Genomic DNA, 6763 nt, shown 5'->3' on the forward strand with positions numbered 1-6763 from the left:
CAAATTAATGGGAGTTTTGCCATTAATTTTAATAGGGTCAGGATTTCTTCTGATATCCATGGATACTTATTTCTTTTCTTTCATTTTTCCTCCATTAATGACTCCCACCATTCAAGACCCAGAATCACAGTGAACTTCCTTCCAGCAGAGGTGGGAAAAGTGTGACTTCCTTTAGAGCTAATCAGTGTGAATCCTATTTGTCATATTTAAAGGCCATGAGACATTCAACAAATGATCTGGCTGCCTATAGTGTTCCTATACCCTATCACTGACTCTTGATAGGAACAAATGACTGTGTCTGGAACTCAGAGCAGCTTTTTCACCTAGTAACACAAATCGCCAAATAGAGCATTGGTTTTCAAACTTTTTTTCTGGCAACCCAGTTGAAGAAAATTGTTGATGCCTACAACGCAACAGAGCTGGAGATGAGCTGTTTAGGGTGTGGCAGGGCCTCAGGGCTGGGGCAGGGGGTTGAGGTGGGGGAGGGGATCAGGGTTCTGGGCTGAAGGTGCAGGGTTCTGGGGTGGGGCTGGGGATGAAGGGCTTGGGGTGCAGGAGGGGGCTCTGGGTTTGGGGGGGCTCAGGGTTGGGGCACAGGGTTGGGGTCCGGGAGGGGGTCAAGGCTCTGGGCTGGGGGTGCAGACTCTGGGGTGGGGCCGGGGATGAAGGTGCAGGAGGGGGCTCCAGGTTTGGGGGGGCTCAGAGCTGGGGCAAGGGGTTGGGGTACAGAAGGGGGTCAGGGCTCTGGGCTGGGGTGCAGGCTCTTGGGTGGAGCTGGGAATGAGGGGTTTGGGGTGTAGGAAGGGGCTCTGGGTTTGGGGGAGCTCAGGGCTGGGGCAGGGGATTGGGGCTTGGGGTTGGGGCACGGGCTTACCTCGGGCGGCTCCTGGTCAGCGGTGCAGCGGGGGTGCTAAGGCAGGCTTCCTGCCTGTCCTGACACCACGGACCACGCTGCACCCTGGAAGCAGCCTGCAGCAGGTCCAGCTCCAGTCAGTGCTTGGAGTCAGTGTTCGGGGTGGGGGCAGTGTGCGGAGCCCCAGAGCCCCACCACCTAGGACCTGCTGCTGGCCGCTTCCGGGGCACAATGTGGTGTCAGGACAGGTAGGGATTAGCTTGCCTTAGCCCGGCTGCACAGCCACTGGGACTTTTAACGGCCTAGTCGACAGTGCTGACCAGAGCCGCTGCAACCCAGCGCCTTATATTCCATGACCCAGTACTGGGTTGCAACCCGCAGTTTGAAATCACTGAAATAGAGAACCATTAGGTCAGTCACTTCAAGATCTTGTTGCTTTCCTAATGCAGCCCAAATATTTAACCAAAAATACCACATCTACAAAATACAGTAGGAAAGTAGGCCAGTTTTCTTGGGGATCAAATCCTGAGGCCCTTAGTCACTTGTTACACAATTCTTATTGAGGCAAATTCCCATGGAGCCCTAAGTTCAAAGGGAGTATGAAACTCAAGATTTGGCACATGATGTAGAAAATCCATCTTGTGACATACATTTAAAATCCTCAGACACATATTATGAAATACTGCATCATGCCACACGTCTTCATAAGTTCAGATTTTGACATATATTGTACAAGTACCTTCTCAAAGCTCCCAATTCCTATTACTCCACTCACAGCAAGACAGATATGTCCCATGAAGCATCTCCCTTTGGGAAAAGACCTAATGGCTCTCAGTCTGTATATAACTACAGCTGAGATGCAAGTGCAAGATTGGAAAATTCCTTCCTCTCTTCTTATCTACTTCTCATTGTTAACATCAGCCAGCATCATTATAGCAAGGATTATAGCTTGCAGTGTAGTAGCTGTGATAGCTGTATAGATACATAATTATTAAATCTGCTTTTAATTTCAGGGGCCTCATTGCTTTGCCTGAGAACAGAATGGATTACCTTGGGCTACTACAGCTACAAGTACATTTAACTACCATCTGTATAATTATTATGACTCACATAGTGGCCCTGCTTTGGTGGCATTCTAGAATCGCTGAGCCTTGACCCTTGGTAAGTCCTTTTCGCTACCCCAACTCAGAGCTGAGGTTTCCCCTTTTGTAGATGGTGGAATTTTGTCCTCAGAGTAGGTAGTGCATTAGGACTGTGATATTGAAAAGGGATTTTGTGGTACAGGGGGTGCAGACAGACAAATGCAAATAGATCATTAAATCATCATCAGTCCCATGTTCATGTTTTTAAAAAAAACCTCCAAAAACTTATGACTGAAATCCCCACTCCCCTCCCCCTCAAGTGTAACTGTACACTTGAATTTATGTCTAGGAGCCACAAATGAGACTACTATTCAAACTATGCCCCCATCTTATAAAGGATGAAAGAAGAGAATACATGAGAAATCTAGGAGAAAAGGCAGAAAAAAACTTCTTATGCCTTTCAGTTACGAACATTACTATGGAAGCTTTCATGTAGGGAAGTTAGGTTTTCCATTCTTTCAGAAGTGCAATGATAACCTTGAGTTATATCTACAGGGGTTTTTTCTCCTTTCACTATATCCATGTCTCGCTCTGTGACTGACAATTAGAGATTACATCTTGACCCATATGACATTTGAAATGCCAAAGCATCAGGTATACTGAGATGATGTTAGAGTGACTCAATAGACTTCATCGCTATTTCTAATGAGTGCAACAAAAGAGTCTCTTGGTTTGCTGGGGTGGGAAAGTCATTGTCCGCATCAATTGAAGGCCCTTTTAAGAGACACTAGTCTTGTAAGGATGTACCTACATTGAAGCAGACTTATGAGGGAGAGAAATTATTGGAGAATTATAGATAGTGGATTTCTTACATTTTAGCCAAGGATTCTGCACCTAAGATTTGTTATACTTTATAGTTAAATTTCTTGAGGACAGATTGTGGAGCCCTTACCCTGGTGAACATTTACTCATGCAAGTAGTCATGCTGGGTGAAATCCTGGTTTTGTTGACGTCAACGGGAGTTTTGCCATTGATTTCCATGGGGCCAGCATTTCACTCATTGTTTCCATCAGGCTATTTGAGCTAATACATGCTTTTCTGTGTGACAAAGGGTTAAACGGTCTATCCTTTTTCAGATAAGATTTGTCAAAAAGGATTTGATTGCACTGCATGGACTCTATTGGGCAGATTGTGATCTCATTTCCACTGGTGTGACTCCAGAAGAACTTCTCAATGCTCATAATACCATTACCACCTCCTCCTCCCCATCCACGTTTGTTTCATCCATCTGTTGTGTCTTGTCATTTACCAAGATTGTCAGCTCTTTGGGACAATGACTGTCTTTTTACTAGATTTGTACAATGTCTAGCACAATGAGGCCCCAATTCCTGATTGAGGGCTCTAGGCACTACTGCAATACAAATAGGTAATTAATAATTCATATAATGGAATTACTCTAGATTTGCTCCTGGTCAATGAGATCTGATCTTATCACTAATTGTTCTATTCAGCTTCAGTTGTTTCTTTGGTACCTTGCACACACAGTGACATAACAGATAATACATTTATTTCTTAGATTGATGTAGATTTGCTAGGGGAACACATAGACCAGTAGTAATTAAACTTGCAAATTTTTGGTGTTTTGTGTTTGATTTAAATTGGTTGATGCCACTCTAAATATTATGAAACATTAGCATATTCATTTGTTCAACAGACCAGAGTTGAATTTTTTATATAAAATTGTGCAGTAGAAAACTAATTTGATACAATTTCCAAATGAACTGAAAAATAATGTCTCAATAAGCCATGCATTTCAGTCTGTGAAAAATATCTTGCACTAAGAACAGCATGTTCTGGTCCTTGCTGTGCCTCATACAGTCTGGACAAAGGTCTAAATGAGTTTGTGAGTAGTGTGAAAAAAAACCACCGATTGTCTGACTAGCTGTCTGGAGGGCAGAAAAAAATCTTACTTGTCTAGGTTTGATTGAAACCTGAGTTAACTGCCAGTACTCACACAAACCAGAAAAACAAGACTAAAGGCCAAGGAGATATTAACAGTAGACATCTTGTACCTCTGCTTTGACAATGATTTTCACAGTTCTCAGATTTAACAGCAGTTCTGACAAAGGCAAATGAAATAATTAATAACAACTCAGGATTAAAGAATCAAAGTCTAAACTCCCATAAAACTATCTGAAAGATTTATAGTAATGATGCATAGAGATATGGCAGTTCACTTAGCTATGAAATTTTAAGTTGAGTAGATGTCGGTACATTAAAATCCAATTAATTTCATCTCTTTGTACAATGGTAAGATCCTTAGTCATCTATTTATTTCACTAACACTGGAGCATTTTAAATGTGGCCCAGTCCCATTGTTATCTGGGATTATGGAGCTACCATAGTGATTCTATAGTTAAAGTTGTAAGGAGGGGGACTGAATCATTTAATTAATGTAGCCTCTTCCTACTTGCAAGCAGATCATGATTTCCTCCAATTTATTTATTATTTGAATTTACTCAAGGAACATGTGTATGTATGTGTGGGGTGGTGGGGGAGGGTTCATTTCCTTACTCTATGGACTGATCACAAACAATTCAGTAGGACTGTTGTCTACTCCAAATGAGCTATGTTGGTAAGTTGTGATTGGTCACATAAGTCACATGGTATTGGGTTTGTGCCCTGATTGGATAAGGAGTGCAGCTTTTTAAACTCAGAATGAGGGCTTGGATTCTTTCAGAAAGAGGGAGTAAAAAGTTATTTTATTTTAATTTTTTCACCAATGATATTAAAACATTTTCCTTTGTGGGACACGCAGGCATTGCTCAAGACCAATTAGTCCCAGAAAAATTAGGTTGTTGTAAGATTTATTAACTTGGGAGCAGAGTTTAAATGTTATGTTCCTTTGACACAGTTACACAAAAGCAATTATGTGTGGGTAAGAAGTCCTAGTTATGTAGGGTAGGGTCTCAAAATCTTGTCTATCTTATATAATTGCCATTTTGCAAGAACTTTGTGTAGTGCTCTACAATGCATTACAAGTGGTTTAATTGCCAAATCTGCTCTTTCACTTTCCAAGTTGGAAGGCACAGAGTGATTCAGAAATATCATATTTAACAGCTGGAAAATGCTCAACAGTCACCCCTCCTGCTGATTAAAAAAAAGATGATAGCAATAGCACAGAGATTTAAGAGTGAGGCAGTTCAAGGGAGGAAAAGGCTAGTAGCTCTTGGCATTGTCATTTTTTGCTTGTGCATAGAGTTTAATCAGATATTAACTCTTGGTAAAGATACCTTATATGATAAATACAATGCTCAGGATTAAAGACAGCGAAAGCAACAAAGAATGAGAACAAGTCCAAGTGCCCCTACAGCATGGGGCACAAATACTAGGAACTCCTAAACTTCAGCTGCTGTTAATGAGGCTCACGACACATTCAGATCTCTTCCACAGCTTCCATCTGATTTCTGTCATTAAAAGGCAGGATCTATATGGACATCAGTACTGACTGCAGTGGTGAGCCTTTAGAAAAGAAGGAAAAGAAAAGGTTTGATCCTTGTAGTCATTGTAAATGAAAGGTAATTTAGTGCAATCAGGAAATGCTGAAGGAAGCAGCAAGAAGTCCTCAAACTACAATGAGCAGGCTAATAAGAGTCAGTTGAAAGGCCATTTTAGCCCGTAAGGATTCTTCTGAGGACATCATGCTGGTACTTTGTCTTCTTTAGGGCACAACTGGTTGTGTCTGCTGAGGAAAGTGGCCACAGTTGTATGGTTATCTAAAAAAAAAGGGGGGGGGGAATCATGTACAGCTTTACAAATTTAGTCTCTTACTAAGTGTTAAAGTCTTTTAAACATTAGGGGCCTGCTTCTCCTCTCATACTAGTTCATTGTGATGGTTACTTTTAATATACAGTGCTGAGAGAGGTGAATCACACCTGGGAACTTATAACTACAAACACTGATCCATATGTGAGAGTGGCTGAGTTTCATTCTTAGCATGGTCAGGGACTACACCTAATTGCTCAGTAGGGAGTGGTCCAGTCCTTTGAGATGTGTGGTACCCTTAACTCTGATTGGCTCTTGTGGGTTTTGAGGGTTCTCAGCACTTTGTCAGACTGGACCCAACATAAGTGAAAAGGCACATTTGGCAAGTTTCACTAGTGATTCAGGAACCTTCCTGTGAATCTGTCCAGCTTGCACAATCAATCTATGTCCTCATAACAGGATGATGAAAGCCACATAACCTTTTTTGCTGTGGATCTCTCTCATTTTTGGTAGAAGATTTTGCTGCTAGCGACTTGGGAGTGGTGGATCATTTTAAGTTGGTGTCATAGATGACTACCAGTAGCCTTAGCCACAAAAAGGGACATGTAGGTTGAAAAAGAACACAATGTCCAGGGGAAGTAAGCATCCTCTGAAATAGGTCTTCTTTTAATAAGTGTTACTTTACTTCCCTTAATATTAACCAGATCGGCTGCCTAGGCTATTGCCAGTGCTGTTATGACTTGTACTGCTGTCTGCATTTTCTGCTCTCCTTTTGGTTAAATTGCGTTTTTATTTACTTACATCTTTTATGTTCCTCTGGCTGCACCAGCTTCAGTCTGACAAAAGTTACCATTTTTTTCTCTGAACTTGTGAGTTTCAAGGCCAGAGTTATTTTCAAACTCTCAGAGTCACCATTCTATGTACTGAGATTACTTTTCCAACTTTCTAATGCGCATCCCTCAGTAATGCTGTGGCTCTGCTTTTCTTAGGACTTCCGTCACTCCTTCCTTTTCTCATGTTTCATGACATTGACATATGAAATAAAGACTCAGTCTTTATTATT

At 41.7% G+C, this 6763-nt stretch overlaps 1 long non-coding RNA gene across 1 annotated transcript; it reads left to right on the plus strand.

The window, feature by feature from the left end:
* Nucleotides 1-94: 94 nt before the first annotated feature.
* LOC122456150 lies at nucleotides 95-6761 on the plus strand. The gene is made up of 3 exons (XR_006274840.1): nucleotides 95-184; nucleotides 1867-2014; nucleotides 3072-6761. It is a non-coding gene; the product is annotated as an uncharacterized LOC122456150 (long non-coding RNA).
* The last annotated feature ends 2 nt before the right edge of the window (nucleotides 6762-6763 follow it).

This window comes from Dermochelys coriacea, chromosome 10 (genome assembly GCF_009764565.3).
Source record: "Dermochelys coriacea isolate rDerCor1 chromosome 10, rDerCor1.pri.v4, whole genome shotgun sequence".
NCBI lineage: Eukaryota > Metazoa > Chordata > Testudines > Dermochelyidae > Dermochelys > Dermochelys coriacea.